The following is a 20,835-nucleotide window of genomic DNA, read 5'->3' as shown; positions in this document are numbered from 1 at the left end:
TACAAAAAGCCCTCTAAACCAAGAGTAAACAGACATCCTTTTGGTTATCAACAGATGATGGGTCAAGACCCCCAACAGTGGTTAGAGAGAAACATTCCCAAAAATGTTCAAATCCCTGAGCTAACCACTGTCCATGCATCTGCCTCCATTCCAGTCACTGTTGAGACCCCATCCAAAGCCTTGTTGGCTTTGGAGACCTCTATGAACTAATCCTTTTACTTCATGTGCAGGGAGCTTCTGCATGCTTAGATAGTCTTTGGTATGTAGATAGTGGAGGCTCCAGGCACATGACAGGATATAAAGCCCTTCTTCAAGATTTCAAAATTCATGGAGGGGGTGATATATCCTTTGGTAATAATAGTAAGGGAAAAGTTCTGGGGTCTGGTACAGTAAAGTCTAGGAATGTAAAATTTAAAAATGTCAATCTTATTGATAATCTGAAATTCAACCTCCTGAGTGTGTCTCAAATGAGTGATAAAGGGCTTGGATCATTCTTCACAAAGGATTATTGTAGGATTATTGGACCAGAAATGGTTAGTAAGATTGAAGCAATAATCAAGAAAGGCTTAACAAAACTTGTTGCTCAAAGAAGTGGCAATATTTATGTTGTTGACATGTCAAGAGAGTGTCCCAGAGCTGATGCCTGTCTGTTCTCAGCTGCCTCTAACAAAGAGACAGAGCTATAGCACAAAAGACTGGGACACACAAATCTCAAAACAATCAATGAAATTTCAAAAAAATGGCTTAGTAAGAGGCTTACCACAAAAAATGTTTTCATGTCCTGAACACTGTGTTTCCTGTTTAAAAGGAAAACAGCACAAGAGCTCTTTTAAGTCCATTGAAGAGTCCAAAACAACCCAGTGTTTGCAAATGCTGCACATGGATTTGTTTGGCCCAGTGCAAGTCATGAGTCTCAAAAAGAAAAGATATTGTTTGGTTATTGTTGATGACTTCTCTAGGTTTACATGGACCTTCTTTTTACACTCAAAAGATTAGACTGCAGGCATTTTGCAAGACTTTGTGATACAGGTTGAAAAGCAATTTGACCTTCCAGTAAAAGTCTTCAGGAGTGACAATGGCACAGAATTCAAAAATAAGGAGTTGGATGCCTTCTGTGTGAAGAAAGGAATTGTAAGGCAGTACAGCATTCCTAGAACACCAGAGCAAAATGGAGTTGTTGAAAGAAAGAACAGAACATTGATTGAGGCCGCCAGAACCATGCTTGCAGATTCAGGTTTGCCATTAACTTTTTGGGCAGAGGCAGTAAACACTGCTTGCTATGTCCAAAACAGAGTTTTGATCAACTACAGGCACAAAAAGACTGCTTATGAAATTCTGTATAAAATAAAGCCATTAATCTCATATTTCAAAGTTTTTGGTTGCCCCTGCTTCATTTTGAACTTAAAAGATTCTATCTCAAAGTTTGCAGCCAAAATCGATATGGGATATCACTTGGGATACTCAACCACTGCTAAGGCCTACAAAGTGTTTAATACACGGACCAAAGCAGTGGAAGAGACTTTGAATGTAAAGTTCAATGAACTTTCATCAATGAAAATCCCTGCAAATCCTGCAGAATTGTTTGATCTTGAAAAATTCACTTTTGAAAATACTGCTGTCAAGACTAACACTGCAGGTCCATCAGAGGATTCATCACCAGACTATGGATATGAAATCATCATTCCTCAAAAGTCTGCTTCAAAAGGGAGAGCATCAGTTGTTCAAAACAGTTGTCAAAGCTCAACCACTGCTACCTCAACAGTTGTTGACCAAAGTAGCCCCTTAACCCCTGCTTCCACCTCATCAAACACTGCTGACAAAAGTCCTCAAACAGTGGATCAAAGTCAGCAGATCAAATCATTGGCAACATCAATGAAGGGGTGCTCAGAAGAAAGCAGTCCCAAAACATTTGTCTTTTTTGCTGGCTTCCTATCACTCCATCAGCCAGTCAAGTACCAAGAGGCACTGAAAGACAACAGCTGGGTAGAAGCCATGCAAGAGGAACTCCAACAATTCAAAAGACAACAAGTATGGGAGCTTGTACCACTGCCAGAGGAAGTCAGTCCTATTGGCACAAAGTGGGTCTTCAAAAACAAAACTGATGAAAGGGGTATTGTTGTCAAGAATAAAGTCAGGCTTGTGGTTCAAGGCTACAGACAAGAAGAGGGTATTGACTATGATGAAACATTTGCCCCGGTAGCACGACTTGAAGCTATCAGACTCTTTCTGGCCTTTGCTGTCAACCACAACATCAAGGTGTATCAAATGGATATCAAATGTGCTTTTCTCTATGGTAAAATTCAAGAAGAGGTATATGTCTGTCAACCTCTAGGTTTTGAGGATCCATTTTATCCAGATCATGTCTACAGGCTAAATAAAGCTTTGTATGGCTTGAAACAAGCACCTAGAGCCTGGTATGAAACTCTTTCCACCTTTTTACTTTCCATTGGTTTCACCAGAGGCAGGATTGATAAAACACTGTTTTTAAAATGGAAAGGAAAGGATTTGATGATTGTCCAGATTTATGTGGATGACATCATTTTTGGAAGCACATGCAATAAAATGTGTGAGGAGTTCAAGCAACTCATGACAGCTGAGTTTGAAATGAGTGCAATGGTGAACTTCAATGCTTTCTTGGTCTCCAAGTAAGGCAGTTGCAAAATGGTACTTTCATCCATCAAGGCAAATATGCCAAAGAGCTTTTAAAGAAATTTGATATGGATGATTGTAAGCCATGTAGTACACCCATTGCAACCAATAAATTGGTCATGTCTGAAGAAAAGGATGATTTGGTTGATCAGACCTTATATAGAAGCATGATTGGGTCCTTATTGTACCTAACTGCATCTAGACCAGATATCATGTTTGCAACATGTGTCTGTGCAAGATCCCAATCAGCCCCTAGAAAGTCAAACCTTATTGCTGTAAAAAGGATATTCAGATACCTCTAAGGTGCTCCCACACTTGGTATCTGGTATCCAGCTGATGGTAAAATTGAGCTTCCAGGTTTCTCAGATAGTGACTTTGCTGGATGTGATAAAACAAGGAAGTCCACTTCAGGAGGGTGCCAATTCCTAGGCAATTGCTTAGTGTCTTGGCAAAGCAAAAAGCAAGCAGTTGTTTCCACATCCACTGCTAAGGCAGAATACATAGCTGCTGCAAGCTGTACAGCCCAACTGCTCTGGCTTCAAAATCAGCTACTGGATTTTGGTATCACTGCCTTGAAGACACCACTTATGTTGGATAGCCAGGCAGCAGAAAATATCATCAAAAATCCAGTTTCCCATTCAACCACCAAACATATCGACATCAGACATCACTTTGTGAGGGATTGCTATGAAAAAGGTTTGATTTCTTTGCATCATGTTCCAACTAAGGATCAGCTGGCAGATGTGCTAACCAAAGCATTAGACACATCTACCTTTGAAAGCTTGATCTCTAGGATTGGAATGCTTAACATGGAATAACAGGCAAAATCCTGCTTTTTCATGAATAAAAGCATTAAAATGTTTTCAGAAAATCAAAAATCCATCCTTAAAAATAGCTAAAATGAATTTTTCATTAAAATCCTAAAAGTCTGCCATAACCACTGATGGGTTCAAAAAGTCTGTGCTTCTACAAAAAGTCTGTCCACTGCTGAAAGTCATCCCCTGCTCTCACTTTCTTTGGTTAACCACTGATGGTCAAAATCAGTTCTGCATCCACTACTGAGCTATCTACTGATGGTAAAAAGCATCCACTGTCCTCCATTATCATTACAACTATTGTTCTCACCAGTTATTTTCACTACCTGTACTGTTTAAAAGTACTGTCCTTCACTTCACCAGGGGATGGCATGCGGGCAGTACTTAGGGGTCAGACCTTTTGTAACTGCTGCCACGTCAGCATTCACTCTTCCTCTATAAAACCCCCTTTCAACACCCAAACAGGGTTTCACTGTCGAATTGAATTCTCAAAAATTCTTTTCTCAAAGCAGTTTCCATCACATTTCGTCAAATCTCTCCACAATCTCATCTTCAATCCTCATCTTCAAAATGACAAAATCGAAATCATCCGCAAAAGCTTCAAAAGGGGCCTCTCAAAAGGCTACCTCCACCGACATCCCACACAAACCATCTCACAATCTACTGGGTCTTCTCACAAAACCCGACAACATCGATACATTTGATTCCATCCTCGACATACTCAACGCCTCAAAGTACAAAACTTTGTTGACCGCTAATGCACCCATTTACTTGCACACTCAGGGAGAGTTTTGGAAAAGTTGCATCCTTGAAAAACAAGGAGAAGATATCATAGCCATTAACTCTACTCTGCAGAAGAAAGCAGTACGAATAACACCGCAATCAATATCTGAGGTCTTTCAGCTCGCTGACCAGGAAGGTAAAGATTCTTTCCCTAAAAACGAGTTAAAAACTGACTTCATTGAGAGAGGGTATGCAGACACAATGAAGAGGGATACCTTACAAAAAGGTTTCTTCCCTTCTGCAACCAGATTTTTATTTCATACCCTTCTCATGTGTGTTTCAAACAAAACCACATCCTTTAATGAAATACCATTGAAAATTCAAAACTTGGGGTATGCTATTTTACAAGGAGAAAATCTTAACTACTCCAAGGCAATTTTCAATGATTTGGTTAAAAATGTTGAAACAAAATCTTTCTTACTGTTTCCAAGATTCTTAAGCTATTATTTTGAGAAAAAGTTCAGTAAGGATGATATTGCGGTAATAAACCAAGGTGAATATTTTCAAATAAACAGCTTAACTACTGAAACATTTTCAAGAATGTTAACGCCTTGTAAAACACAAGCAGAGGTGCCTGAGCAGACTTTAGCAGCAAACACTGCTCCTCAGGTATCTGCTGCTGAGCCCACTACTCAAGGTGATTAAGGCAGCCAAACAACTGTCTTGAAACCCACACCTAAAATCACCAAAAAGCCACAGAAAAAGAAAAATAAAAAACCCCCCAAACCTATCAAAAAGGCAACTCTGGAGGATGAGATACCAGAGCAACTGCCTGTGATTGCACAAAAATCACAACAAACCACTGCTGCTACTTCCTCACAGCAGTTGGTAGAAATATCTCAACCCATACCTGAAACTCCTCCTGTCTCTTCACAAAAAGAACAGGTTGTACAAATAGGGTCACCACATCATGAGGCTCTAGAAGCACTCGTTTCCATCCTCCACAGCCCAATACCTGGGGCAATTCCGCTTTCTAAACCCACCTTCACATCCCCAAATTCCACCAAACACCAAACTGCTGTTGGATGCAATTGATTTGAACCTAGCACAAACCAGTCCCTCTCAATCACCTGTTCATGAGAAAATACTTCAACATGAGACTGGGCTTGATGTATCAATCTTTGCTAACCCACCAACACAACCTGAGGAGGTTACACCCCTTGAGTTACAAGTAACTCTTGGTGGTATTCCAAGTGAAGCAGCCACTACAAGTGTTGAACCTACAGGTTTACACTTGGACAGTGGTTCCATCAATAAGACTTCCTTGGAGGCAATTCCTTCTATAACACCTCTGTTATCTGCTAGTGAGTTTGTACTAACCACTGGTAACATCAAAAGATTATCAAGTGTTGAAGGAAGAAGACCTCAGTACCAAGAAAAAGGGGCATCAGTTGTTGATGTTTGGAGTACACTCCCTACCTCCACTTCTGATAAAACCACTGCTAGTGGGAAATCAGATGATCCCATTAAATTGGGTGATGGTTTAAAGTACCAAGAATTAACGGAACGTGTTGAAAAATTGGACGCATCTGTTGCAGAAATTAAAGACATGCTGCAACAGTTGTTAACAATTCAAAAGGTACCATCCACTGCTGTTCCATCTCAAACACCTGCTCCACCACCAGCAGATGTTGCAAATGAGCTCTGGAACCTCTTTCAACCTTTTCTCCATCAACAATTTCAGTTGGCCGAGCACCAACATGCCAAACATGTTCAAGGTCTCAAAAAGGCAATGGAGTCTAGGTTCAAGGATACAAACGATGACATCAAGGCTCTTAAGGCCCATTTGTTGACAACCACTGGCACTGCTCCTCCAACTGTACTTTATATTGATGACCTCCCTGCAGATAATGCCAAAAAGGGGGAGAAAATTAAGGAGTGGGTAAAGAAAGGGATTGATAATGGGCTATACCTTGACACAGAAAAAGATGCAATGCTCAGAGATATTCCTTTGCCAGATGGTAGTAAAAAGGTTGATGTTACCCAAAATGCACTTGATGACGCTGTCATAAGTGTAAAGAAGGATAGAGCGGCAAAGGATCTAGCAAGGTGGAATGAGGAGAAAAGAGCTTTTATAGAGCTGAATGCGCAGGGTTGTTCTGGTGAAAAGGATGATCAAAATCCGATTCCAAAAGGAAAACTTACTAGAAAAGTAAGGAAACCCAAATCCACACCATCCAGCCTTCCAAAGCACACTCCAAAACCACTGTCCAAAAGCCACCAACATCAAACCTCCATCCAAGCAGTTGCTGAAACATCTGCTCCCACTCAAACACACACCACTTCAACACACACCACTACCACTGCCTTACCACCACCATCAGTTCCTGCCCTAAAGCAGAAGACAACAGATGTCAAAACATCTGTTGTAATGACAACAGTGGTTGAAACACCAGTTGTTTCAACAGCTGTTAGTCAGTCACAAACTACTGCCATCTACAAAAGAAGGAGACAAAGCCAGTTAGGTTCTGAAACAGTTCAAGATATACTCATTGGAAATGCCATTGTGAAAAAGGGCCTGTTGTTAATGTTGAAAGAGGAATCTGAACTGGAAAAATCTGCAAATACTGCTCAGCCAGTTATGAATAGGCCAGCATGACCAAACTCCTCAACAAATAAAAATCTCCCAAGAAACCCATTACGCCTAAAAATACAAGAGTGGAAAATTGATAAACAGAACCACGTATTGACTATGGTCAGGGCGGATGGCGAAGTGAAGAAATTTACAAGGGAACAAGCTCTTGGCCTGAGACTTGAAGATTTGCAGGATCTCCTTGATCTTCCACTTAGCAGGGATGAAGATGATACAGATGCCTTAACCTTTGAACCACAATTCAAAGGGCAAATAAGGGAACTGTTGTTGAGGCAATAAAAATCTACAATAATGGAGAGTTTTGGCATTATCTGTTCCAGAGGGAGATTGTTGGGATTGAACCCTACCAAAGGAACAAATAATAAAAGCCAAAACTGGATCACAACAGTAGATTCAGAATAAGCAGATGTTTGGTTGCAAGTCTCTCCCCTTGAAAGTGGTTTCAACATCTGCTGACCTCCTATCTGCTGATCATGCAAACTGCTGACCTACAACTGCTGATTAAGACAAAGTCTGTTAGAAGAACTAAAGCTCTACTGCTCAATCTACTGCCTTGGTTCAAGCATTGCTGATCATGACAAGTACTGCTGGGTTCACAGCAGTGGAAGGATGCAGCAGCAGTTTGAGTCTGTTTTATGTACTGAAATGTAATATCAGTAGTTAGCATAGCAGTGTTTGTATAGATCAGAGGTTAGAATTTGTTAGGAGGTTAGATGTCACTTTCATGGTGACGTCAGCTTTGATGCTCAGTGGTTTGCAAGTGCCTATAAATAGAACAGTACTCTGTACTGTTCTGTTTAGCTCTTTCACCGTCTTCTTTCTGCACGAACAAACACTGAGCTCAGGCTGAGGGGGAGTTTGCATATCATACATTCATTGTATTTGAAGTTTAAAACTAAATTTAATCATTCGATTCAGTAAGGAAAATGTATGATTGAAAGCATATCTTCTGTTTGATTGTGAAAAGTTTGCTTCCATTAAATTCCGCTGCACTACTCTTTCATTTGTTCATTTAAATTCAAACACAAATCACAATCAATCCAAACTCAGATCCTAACATCCCAATTGGGTCCTAAGCATATTCGACCCGCTTCCTTACAAGTTTTAATATATTTTGAATGTCTTTGAGTGTTACTAAATATACTTCGTAACATTCTTTTGAAAGCTTCTTTTTGTGTTTCAATAACCTTTAAACCGTCTTGAACGACCAAATTTATGATGTGTGCAACGCATCGGCTATGGAAAAAAGTACCCTCACAAATCGGATTGTATTTTAATTTTAAACGCATAACCGCGCTCGTGTTGTTTGAGGCGTTATCAAAAGATATTGAAAAAACTTTATTTTCCAATTTGTATGTTGTAATACATTTGTCGATTACTTTATATATAGCTTCACCGGTGTGAGGGTAATCGAATAATTTAAACAAAATCGTGTGTTTCATCATTTGCCACGTCGCCGGTTCAATCCAATGGGCGGTGACACAAATATACGAATCGGGTGAACCGTGCGGTGCGGACCAAACGTCGCTAGTCAAGTTAACACCGGTTTCTAATTTTTCAAAATAAGAAATTAATTCTAGTTTAGCTTTTTTCCACAATTTTAAACAATCCCTCCTAAGAGTAGCACGACTTACATGGGTGTATCGTGGTTGGAGAGTTCGTTGAACCATCTTTGTATAGCGTTGGTTGTCGAAGTGGTTGAACGACAAACTTTCTTGGATTACAAACTTCGCCATTTCATCCCTAACCATATTGAAATTGTAGTTGAAAATATTAGCGCCATCACTTGCCATGGAAGCTTGACCACTAACGTGTTGTTGTTTCAACGTCTTGCAAAACGGTTTTTCGATGTGTTGCTTCAACGTAGAGTTTGCGGTTTCGGCGTAAAAACCTTGACAATGATGACAACGCGCTTTTCTTTTACCGTTTGCCATCTCGCACAAATCAAAATGTGACCAAACCTCGGGGTTGCGTTTCGTTGGAACAACACGAATCACCGTTTCGGTTGTAGACTCGCCAACATTGACCGAATCATGGGCACTAGACGTTGCCATAGCGTTTTGAGAGTTATCGAACAAGAATAAGAGACTTTTTTAGAGTTTTTGAAGATTCTCAAGTGTTGTGATTGAACCTAAACACCCACCACCCTTTTATACTAAGTTTGAGATGAGTTTTGGTAAAAAAACAAAACAAAACAAAAAAACGGCTAAAATTGGACCCAAACGGTCATATGACCGTTAAACACATCTGGGCAAAAATAACCGGTTAAAACCGGTTTTTTAATCGGTTTTTTTCTAGTCGTTACCGGTTAACCGGTTATTAACCGGTTTTTTTGTTTAATCGAATAATTAACCGGTTTTTTTAAAAACCGGTTATAAACCCGAACCGGTCCAGAAAATGTGTAACCGATCAATAACCGGTCAAACCGGTTGTAACCGAACCGGTTATAAAAAAAAACGGTTTTTAAAAAAAAACGGTTCCGGTTCTTTTACCGGTTTCGATTGCATAATCAGTTTTTTTGTACACCTCTAGGACTACCCAGTAACAACTCAATACTGAAGATTGGTAGCAGGTTGCCACTGCTTGTTACCAAGCTACGACTTGGGGATGAACATCATTATTTACATACCTCGATACAACTAGGCTACAAGCCCTTTTTGATGGACAGTTTTAATGCCTTATGACGACTGCTTCCATTGAAAAGAATGAAAACCTTTATTGTGTCTGAAATTTGAATGTGTACAAGATAACCTGTTGAGGTACCAATTGATTATCACAGACCCACGTTTATCAACTTGTTCGACTGTTTTTGTATTAAATTTAGAAAACTTTGTTACAATGAATAAATATAACTTCTATTTGTAATACTACTACCTTGCTATTAGTAACCTCTTCTAAACCAACTAGGATAATTCAAAAATCAAATGCATCTTTATCTAAACAAACTAGATAAATAATAAAACTATTAATTATAATTTGATTTCTTACTATTAAATTCCTTAGGCCTAAACGATCACCTTCAACCACCCTTGAACACTCAACCATACCACCCTTATTGTTCTAACACTGATCGATTTTCCATGAACTACTATGCTTGCTTCTTTTGTAGCAAAAAAAAAAAAAAAAAAAAAAAAAAAAAAAAAAAAAAAAAGCCAAATAAGTTTGGAAGTTGGATTGAGCCACTAATATATTTTTTTTAATCTTGTACCAACAGGGGTTACAATTACAAAAACAGATCCACAAACTATCAAACCAAATATTGTAGCAACACACCCAAAATCAAATAAAATGTTACTTATAAAGGCTACAATTACGAAAACAGATCCACAAAATTGAAACGAATATCAACATAAAATTAGCAATCTTTTTTAAAACAAGAACGTCAATGAAATACACTTTTCTAAGCCAATGTTGCCATGGTTTACATTTGTAATATCAAAACTATGTTAGTAATAATTTTACAATTACCAACCCTCAATCATAAATTTAAAAAACACATACGACACATTGCAACAAACTCACAAAAGATGACCCTTAACAATACATGACAAAACAGTCATGGTTTAGACAAACAAACGTTATCACCATCATTAGCAACTTGTTTACTAGGACTTTCGGAGATCGAATTCCCATTCTCATCGTACGAAATCTTCCCCGAAAACTCAAGAGGCCGACAACGTTCTCCCATTATAATCGTTCGCTTCCATACCGCCTCTTCATTATCATCATCGTTACATCCTTCTTCGTCCACTTTCCTCCATGAAATCATCTTGGCCATCAATAATGCTTTACTACTCAAACCACTCCCTAATTTGGACATTTTCGCCTTTCGGACGCCTAGTTGCACCGTGTTTTTCTCTCTCTTATACGTATCGGATCGTTTCAAACCACCATGTGAACCACATAGAAAACTAATGATTGAGAACACGCATATGACCGCGACTAGTACCGCGATAAATGTGAGGCCCGGAAAGGGTAATATCGTCTTTTGTATTAGGATTAAGTGTCTAGCCATGGTAGAGTTTACAAGAATATAATCAACTGTTTATGAAGGGGAAAGAGTGAAATGAAGAATATGTTATAAGTGCGGCTGGGGTTGTTGAAAGTAATGGACCCTGGTGGTTGGCTTATATGGAGTAGTTATTAAGGTAATGGACTAAAGACCCCATGTTTGGTCAAGTTCAAATTACAAAAACAACCCATGTTTTATAGTGTATATAATGCATTTTGGTTTTATATATTTACAAGTCACCGACTACATTGCCAATTGACATGCCATAAAAAGAAATTACAATAATAAAATTATATTTTTATAATTAAAATGCGTTTTCTAAACTATAAGTCGTCACATCAAACGATCAAATTATTATGTTTATAAACTTATGATTTTTTTAGGATTTAAAAAGTCGATGTAAATGGAAGAAAAAAGTTGTAACGTGCTCCTACGAACGGCCAAAAACAATAATGAGACAACCGCGGGACAATAATCCCACAGATGTCGCATTATCGGCCAATGGGCCGTGGACCTCTACCTCAACATTTTCTAGCAAATTTTCCGGTACACGCAAAACCCTTAGGGTATGTTTGGTATGGGGTAATGGAATAGATGAGAGAATGGAATGGACGAGGTAATGGAATGGACAACAGAATGAAATGGATCATTCCATTCCATTGTGATGTTTGGTTACTCATATGTGAATAGAATGAATTATTACTTTGTACAATTTGATAAACAAAAAAAGATGAAGTAACGAAACACAACTGTATTAAAAACGACAAAAATATAATTGACTCAATAATAATAATAATAATAATAATAATAATAATAATAATAATAATAATAATAATATTAATGATAAAAAATTAGTAATAGATTTTTCATATATATTAATATTAGTTTGAATATTAATAAATATAAATATAAATACAAATAAAAGTATAAGTATAAATATAATAATAATAATAATAATAATAATAATAATAATAATAATAATAATAATAACAACATATTTATTTCCATTCCTTGAGGGAATGGAAAAAAAACACCTACATACCAAGGAATGGAAATTATTATATTTGGAAGGAGTTACATTCCCTTGGAATGCTCCATTCCATTACCACATGATAACCAAACATGTTTATTTTCATTCCATTAGAATGATCCATTCCATTCCGCCTTCCATTCCTTCATACCAAACGCTACCTTAAGGACTGAGCCCACCATATATCCCTTTATCCTTGTAGTTTCTTCTTCCCTTCTCCACAAATGGACCGTGAAGGATATTCATCTCCGGAACATGTAGCGTTTTTTGAGCTTCAATGCCACCTTAGCGCCAACTAGACAGCAGACGAGTCAACAAACCTGCATTGCATATGCTTTTAGGTGGGGGATCTGTTGTTGCGAAAAGTGTCAAAGTTCTTATTAGGATTAAATGTTTTTACAAAGGAACAATTCTTATGTTAAAGCTATCTATTATTATGTAGAATATTAACACCATAAAACTATCTATTATTTAGTTGGGTCATAAAATATTAACAGAAAGTGTCAAGGTTCTTATTAGGATTAAATAGTTACTATAACTATTTTTTTATGAAGGACACGTTGGTAAATTTGGTTTACCCTAAAGTTTGGCGCCTTTTCCCATGGGAATATATATGAGTGGATGCACTTTACGTGTCTCACGGGTCGAGTTGACTTGACGACTTTTGCTGTGGACTGACGATTGACTCCAGACGCAAAACTCACGGCTCCTTCTTTGTCCGTTAGCTCTCGTTGGTTTCATGTCATCGTCAGCTTTTGATTAAGTTTAACAAAAATGTTGATCACCTAAAACGTACTCGAATTCTTGGATCCATTCTCCATATGCATAAAACATTAAATAATTTTACATTAGTATAAAAACTAATCAAATAAAACTAAGAGTAAATTACTTTTTGATCGTTTGTGTTTTAGACTTAGTAGTTTTAAACATTTGAGTCTAAAATAAAAAAAATTTAACTCTCTAAGTACCCAAATTCTCATTTTGTAACCTTTTGATTCCGAATAACACTGTTAGAATTATTCTGTTAACTGTTCCTAAATGACCAAATTACCCACAATACTACTACTACTACTATTATTATAATTATCCTCACACACACAACAATGTGATTACTCTCTCTCTCTCCCTCATTTCTCTATCTCTCTTCCTTATCTCTCTCTCAACTAAAGTTTATAGTACGGTTGAATCAAAGTTTATTAGCTTATGGTGCGAATACTTGGAGAGGGGGGGGGGGGGTATTAAGACTCGATTGGTTAACATGGATTTGAAAACGGTTTTTGTCAGATTAAACGATGAATTAGGCAGAATGTTTGTTATAACAATACAAGTGAGGAAATCTCGCATATTGTGCGTTTGTTAACCATAAATATTGTGCGTTCCTAGCGGTCTGTCAGCTGCTCCTACGATATGCTAGGAGCCTCGTTTAACAAAATGTTTCAATTTTGACAGTTTTGGTCCCCCGACTTTCAACTTTGGTCCGTTTTATGTTTTAACCCTTAGATTTTTATCAAATCATCATTAGGAGGGTTCCAAGACATGTGTAACGAGTACATGAGCTAGAGAAGGTGACGGAACATGTGCCACTACTAGAATTTATCGAGAAACACTGGTGTTACATACTAGTTACTACATAAATTAAACTTAAATAATAGATAAAATACTATTAGAAATTAAACGAATTAAACGTGTATATTATTTATACTATTAGGGTGAAATTAAAACTAATAAAAACACACATGAGAACTTGTACACTATTGCTTCAATAACTTTTGCTTTACTATTTATACGAGTTGCTTATTGTGAGTAGTAACAATAACAATATATACTATAGTATAACTAGAGAGGTGTATGGGCGATGCGAAGAAAAACATAGACACTAGTAATCACGCAACATTTTAATTAAAATACAATATTATCATATTCAAATTAAAAAATAAGTGTTTGTTTTTATGGTGCAAATTTTTTTAATAAAAACTATTAACATATGAAAAGTATGGTTGTTTAAAAAATAATTGGAAAAAAGTTAGCTTAACAATAAAACAGTATGTTTAAAAAGTTGTAATTACTTAAACTTTATAATTGTGTAAAATTACTTTCTTGACGTCCCTGAGAATCCTTCGGAATCTAGGCTCTGGGCGAGTAGAAAAAATGGACCCTTAAAAGATTACTCAATCAGGTCATCAAGCGATTGTCGTTCATTCGCCAATTTGTCACCCCTTTAATCTTTTTCAACCTTTGTGTTTTTAAATAGGTTTAAATTTTAAAGACATTATATTAGGTTTAGTTGGGTAAAATGAAAACTAGGCTTATTCGTTTCTATAGACCTAAACTAATAAGGACAAGTTAATAGATTTATAAACATGTTAGGATTTCAACTTTTAAACTTAACTATATGTTTTATTCAAAATTGGGACTCATGGGAAAGTGAGCCAAGATCGTCGCCTTGCCTCTCCCATGAGCCGACCCTGATTACGAGCATCAATTTTTATTAAGCCTAATGACAAAAATATTAATGCCGTGAAGCATAGGTTGCTCCTATGTTGTTTTCATTGTTAACATGACACTTCAATTAAAAGAAATCTGAAAAAAGATAAAAACACAAAAAAGTCAGTCCTCACCACCAACAAACATCTCGTAGTGTCACTTTCCATATCCATCTTTTATATAAAACACGAATAAACCAAAGTCATTCTTCAGCTAGGGTTTAATGATGAAACAATCGAGCATTAGCATATTTGTATCAATATGTCACATATTAGATAAGTCAGGAAATTTAAAGTAATGAAACAAGAATTTAAAAGTAGATTATACCATCTTGGTACTAAAAGAGGTACACGACTATATATACTACCTACATGTAAAAATGTAGCCTACTTAGAAAATAAATAAAAATAAAAAGATTGCAGTATTTTTTTAATAATAATATTTTAAGTAAACTAAAAAACTTGTCAAGTTACATCAAAACAGAAGGTAGACGGACATATTTTATCGGTGGGCATACAAAGAGTTGGGTCAAAATAAGTTTGAAAAAAAGAACAGCTATCATAAAAGGTAGTAAAATATATGTTTTGCTAGTCTAATAATATCATGTTTTATCTATCTAAAGTAATAGTTTTTCATTATACATTTATACCAACGTAAACATTTTGTATGGAATGATATTTGTCCTTTATTTTTATTATGTTATGTTTTCTAATAACTTTACCCATTTTATTATAATTATACATAACTAAAAGAAAGTGTATCTTGTAGGGCCTTGAGGCCCCGTTTGGCGTGTTGCATTTTTTCATAGGTAATCTTGGAAGGAAAGCCACAATACTTAACTATCCATAATATTTTATAAAATGATAATAACATATATCCAGGTGACAGAACTTGATTCCTCCAATAATATATATATATATATATATATATATATATATATAGAAAAAGTATATCGTACATTACGGCTTAACGTACTTCACGTACAACAACGTGCGTTATTTGTTATATAACATGCGTGATTAATGTTTTCAATATACGTGATTATTGTGTTTCAACATGCGTGATTTTGGATTTTTGAGTTATAACGTGCGTGATTTTAAAATGAACGTGCGTAATTACTTGTCGTACGTGATGTACGTTAAGCCGTAATGTACGTTAACCTTCCTCTCTCTCTCTCTCTATATATATATATATAGTGTGTGTGTATAACTAAAATGGTTGTTTGCATTTAACATGAAGGAAACTAACCGTTCCGTGAAATCTATAAAGCAAAAGATTGAAATCCAAGGCACTTCTTCCTTCCATTTGATCAAATAGCAAATTAATACTTTGTTCAAAGAGTAATTGGACCAATATCAGAAAAAGAAAATTACTAATTGTAGCTTAGTTATTGAAAAACGGAAGTTCTTGAATTGTGATATAAGAGTTGAGGGGTCTCTTTCAAGAAATTAACATCAACCGAAATTAAGATGCATACATGATAAATCATACTATACATGATAAATCATACTGGTCAAGTCGTCATCAATCGTCTCCATTAGCTATCATTAAAAAAGAATACAAAGAAGTTTGTATTAGAAGGGTTTTTTTTTTTTTTTTTTTTTTAAGAAATTAACTAATACTTTACGGTTTATTGTATGTGAGCTTATAACATTTTTCTATTACTCGGATGAAGACATATTAGAAGGTCGCATATCCTAACACTAATCACACCTAAGCACATATAACAACCAAAGTGTCAGAGAATTGTGTTGGCGGTATTTAAGGTTAGACATTCTTTACAAACTTAACATCTCTCATATCTAGGTTTCGTCTAAGGTTTAACGTACATCCCATCCTTACGAACTCATTCTACTCAATGTGTTTGCAGATCCCATTAGAGACTCGTCATCATTGATGTGGATTGGCCACTACCATATTGAATACATAGGTGTGACTCTGATACCACTTGTAATATTCAACTACTATTATATGTTTATATTCGAGATTTTTAGCTATAAATGAAATTAAAGTGGGTATGTGATTTGTTTTTGTGCTTTTTATCGTTATTGAGGTAGAAAAACGATTAGGTTGCATATTTTCACTATATTGTTATGAATAACTCGCACATGGTTAGAAAAGCAACTATGATTAAAAAAAAGGAATTAGGTTGCATCTTTTCACTTTGAATTTGAGGCATGTTTGTTCTTATTTGATTCACTAACCCCTAGTTATGATTTTTTGATTTCTTCTGTAAAATCACAACGGACCCAACATATCATATCTTCAAGTATCTTGAGTACAATCACCATGTGCTTCCACAACCAATGAACACAATAATCGACAAAGATCAGATGATTGTATCTAGATATTAGTTGAACTTAATTTGCGAAAATATCTGGTTTGAGGTTTTTTCTAGATGATAAACCTGACCTGGTATTTGTTTTTATTGTGTTCATTTAACATTGTATAGTGATTTCTTATCTTTGGAACAGATATCTGCTTAAACTTCATTAATCCCTAACTAATTTACACCCAAGATTATTTTTTTAACCGTAAATATTACTCTACTCTATTACTTTACACTAAAATCCTAAATTACTCCTCATATCCATGTTTAAACCTAGAACCTTCCTTCTAAATAGGGCTAACAAATCGTGTCTTATCGGGTTTAACAGGTCTTTAATGACGCAAATAACTTAAGTATTAAACATGAATATAACTTGTTTAACTACTTTATGTCTCATTTCTATAACACGGTTGTATATTTTATGTATCAAGAAGAAGAAATGATTGATCGTAACCTTCTAATTCTATTTATTTTTAAAAAGGTAAAAAACCAAGTAGTGTACTTTTTCAGTGAACAGGTTTAATCGTGTCTTATACTTTTTTTTTTTTTTTGAACGGCATCAATATATAAAAGAAAACCAGCGAAAAGCTGGACATACAAGAAGGAAAAAAAAAAACAAAGCCACCTAGAGCCAAAGAAAACTAACTACATGTTACAGGAAGATATACTATGACAAGGATCCATTTTCCAATCTTCCCAGGTGCAACTCAAATTCTTGCCCCTATTCTTTACTCACCCGAATAGGGTAGTCACAATGTCATCAAAAATCCAGTCATCCCCTCTTTTAGTGCCTTTGAAAATTCTATCGTTCCTCGCTTTCCACGTGCACCATAAGGTTGTATACATAATCCCCAAAAGCGTTTTACGGCGTAACGCCGAATCAACCTCACCAATCTGAACCCGCAGCTGCTCCAAATCCTCCCAACCAGTGAAGTCCCATTTGGCCCACAACGAGACCTTCCTCCAAGTCTTCCTCACCTCGGTACAACCTATAAAAACATGTTGCACCGTCTCTAAAGAGTTATGGCAAAGAGCACAGTCCCCAGACACGAGATTGACCCCCTAGCCAACAGATTATCGGACACCGGAATTCTATTTTGGAATGCGCGCCAAGCGAAACAATTCACCTTGATGGGCACCCAATTCACCCACTGACAAACCTCACCAGGAGGACCGTACACGCAAACTTCCAAGAAATTTCTCACTGCTTTCACAGAGAAGCCTTCATCCCCAAGCCCGACCCATTCCCACTTGTCCTTGCCCGACCCGAAATTAAACAAGGAAACCATCGAGAGAAGGTCTGACACTTCCGATTCCTCCAACAAAGAGAGTTTTTTTTTCTTCCAGTTCCATGACACCTGAACCGTGCCCGAGTTGTCGCAAGAGACCCTCTCTCTTATAGAACATGACTTAACTTTCTCTAACTCAAAAAGTCGAGGAAATAAATAGCAAAACGGGATCTTACCAAACCACGCGTCTTTCCAGAATCTCGTATTATCTCCCACCCCAACCACCCTTACAAATAGGTCATTTAAGTTAACCCCAAAGCTGAGCAGATCTGCCCCAATCTTAACAAAATGCGCCCAAGGTCCTACCCCACTTCTGTTAGCTTTTAGCCGATCCTCATAAATGCTCAGTCGATGAATGGAGCTAATACATCTAGCCCAAAGAGCCGTCGGCTCTTGTCTCCATCTCCACCACCACTTGGAAATAAGAGCCAAGTTTTGCAACCTCAGACAACCCACACCTAAGCCACCAAACTTTTTAGGCATAACGACCTTTCTCCACGCCACCCAGTTAACTTTGTGGGTGTCGCCCAGACCTCCCCAAAGAAATCGCCTTCGAATTTTCTCCATCTCTTCAATGACCTTCTTAGGGGCCCTGAACATAGATAGAAAATACAAAGGCAACGAGCCGAGCACCGCCTTGATTAACGTAAGTCTGCCTCCAAAAGAAAGGCACGCGGCCTTCCAAGAATTAAGTCTATTCTTCAATCTGTCTAAAATCGGGTTCCAATTAACCGACTTGCCCATATTAGCGACAATGGGTAAGCTCCACGTTAGCCCATTAACACCCAAGACCACATAATTATTTTCACTTAAGTTGTATTTACATAATATAACTACTTAAGTTGTATTTACATAATATAGACTTGAATTTGAAAATCTTTAGTTTTTTGTTTTTCCTAGACAATAACCTAATATTTAGTAAGAATGAATATTAGGTGGCTTTTTTATTTTTGAGAATTTTGTACAAATTTCCAACAAATCTTCATCTAACATTGTATTGTATTGGATTCTTTTTTTTTTTTAACGGCCAACAAACTCAATCCCGAGCACTCTCGGGGCACCCACTGGACAAACGGAGTACTCCGAGAGTAACCCGAGTCCACCACCAATTCCGGGGAAAACCCGGTAACCCACTCGCCCCTGGACACGACAGTGAAATTACCGGTAAAACCCGTTTGGCTCAAGGATCCAACCCAGGTTTCCCTGGGTCTCCTATCATTGCCCACCAGTGCCTCACTCTACACCAAGTGGGAGTCAAGCCTGCATCTCTTAAGAGAAATACAAGCCCTCTACCACTTGATCTAGAGATCATTGGCTATTGTATTGGATTCTGAATGTTATTTCCGTAACATAAGCTTAATTTGAAAAGAAAAATCTATTTTTTTTTTAAATCATAAAAAGTTAAACTAGTATTTGTTATTATTTGATTTATCGTTTTTTAATCATAAACAATTAAACTAGTATTTGTTGTTATATGATTTATCATTTTTTTAATCATAAACAATTAAACTAGTATTTGTTATTATATGCTTTATCATTTTTTAAATGACAATAGTTTTAACACCTTTATTCCATCTTTACCTAGCATTTGTAAGACCATGCGTAGTCGTTAGCCCAATAATGCCCTCACCCTAGGGCGTTTTCTGTCATGTGGCAGTCCAGTCAGCAGTCAGCATGGAGACATTATTAGGCGTTATCGCAAAAGTGTCGTAATGGGAATAATGCCCAATAACGCCCATCCAATCATTACACAATTATTTATTTTTTTAAATTTAAAAATTAAAATACTTCATTAATTTAAAAAAAAATTACACTACTAAAACTAAAAAAACCGAATAAAAAAACGGAAATAAATAAATAAAGTTAAAAAAAAGATGATGATCTAAAGTCCGTATTTTTCCCGAAGTTTTTGGCGATGCATTTGCGCAACGATCAACGCGTCGCCTTGGAGGTGGTCGATCTGTTTGGACTAAAACTCAATGTCCTTTTCCGTTTGTCTCGCCGCTTGCATCTCGTTAAACTTTTTGTTTTCGGCGACTCGTTCTTTCATAGTCTCCAAACGTTGGTGGCCGAGGTCTCGAATGTCTTGGAGACGACGGTTCATCTCCTCGAAATCTTCCTTCAACTCGAGATCGAAAGACGACTCCATCGGTTTTTTCCCGGTTCGCGTATCTTTTCTTCTACCGAGTGGTCGGGTCAACTCTTCTTCAACTTGCTCGTCAACGTCCACAACAACATTTAGATCGACATTGCGGTCATCGGAAGTTGGTGTTTCAGGGTCAACGGAGGATGACGTCTTTGAGCGTTTAGCTCTACGTCTACTACTCGACGTCATGGTCACTACGCCCACCCACTTTGGACTTTTTCGTAGTAGTTCCTAACACTTATAATACGGGAAAACGCCTTTTGTTTTCTCGTACTCTTCCATAGTCTTCGTTAAAACCCCGACGTCACCTTCTCCGCTCGGCCGATTATCGTAGTTACGTTGATAAACTTCTTGGAAGGCGTGACACTTGTTGTTGATGTCGGTCCATTTGCTAGAAATGGAATCCTTGTCACGATGTTCGCCCTTACCCCACGTGCTATAAAAGAGTGCACGAATCCAATTCCAAAATTCGGGACCCGTTTGAAAGTTTGCTACAAACAGAAAAATAAAGTTGTACGTTAAAAATAAAATAAAATCGACGTGTAGGAAAAAAAGTAAACAAAATAAAATAAAACTTACCAACATCTGGTCCTCCGAAACATCGACCCACGCCCGAACCAACGTGAATTCCTCGTCCTTCGTCCAAATAACGTAAGTATGCTTACGACGAGGTTGGTTTGGTTCCTTCTTCTTATGCGACCTTTT

The sequence above is a fragment of the Helianthus annuus genome, chromosome 14 (genome assembly GCF_002127325.2).
Source record: "Helianthus annuus cultivar XRQ/B chromosome 14, HanXRQr2.0-SUNRISE, whole genome shotgun sequence".
Lineage (NCBI taxonomy): Eukaryota > Viridiplantae > Streptophyta > Magnoliopsida > Asterales > Asteraceae > Helianthus > Helianthus annuus.
The sequence above is the reverse complement of the archived record's forward strand: the minus strand, read 5'-3'. Positions refer to the sequence as shown.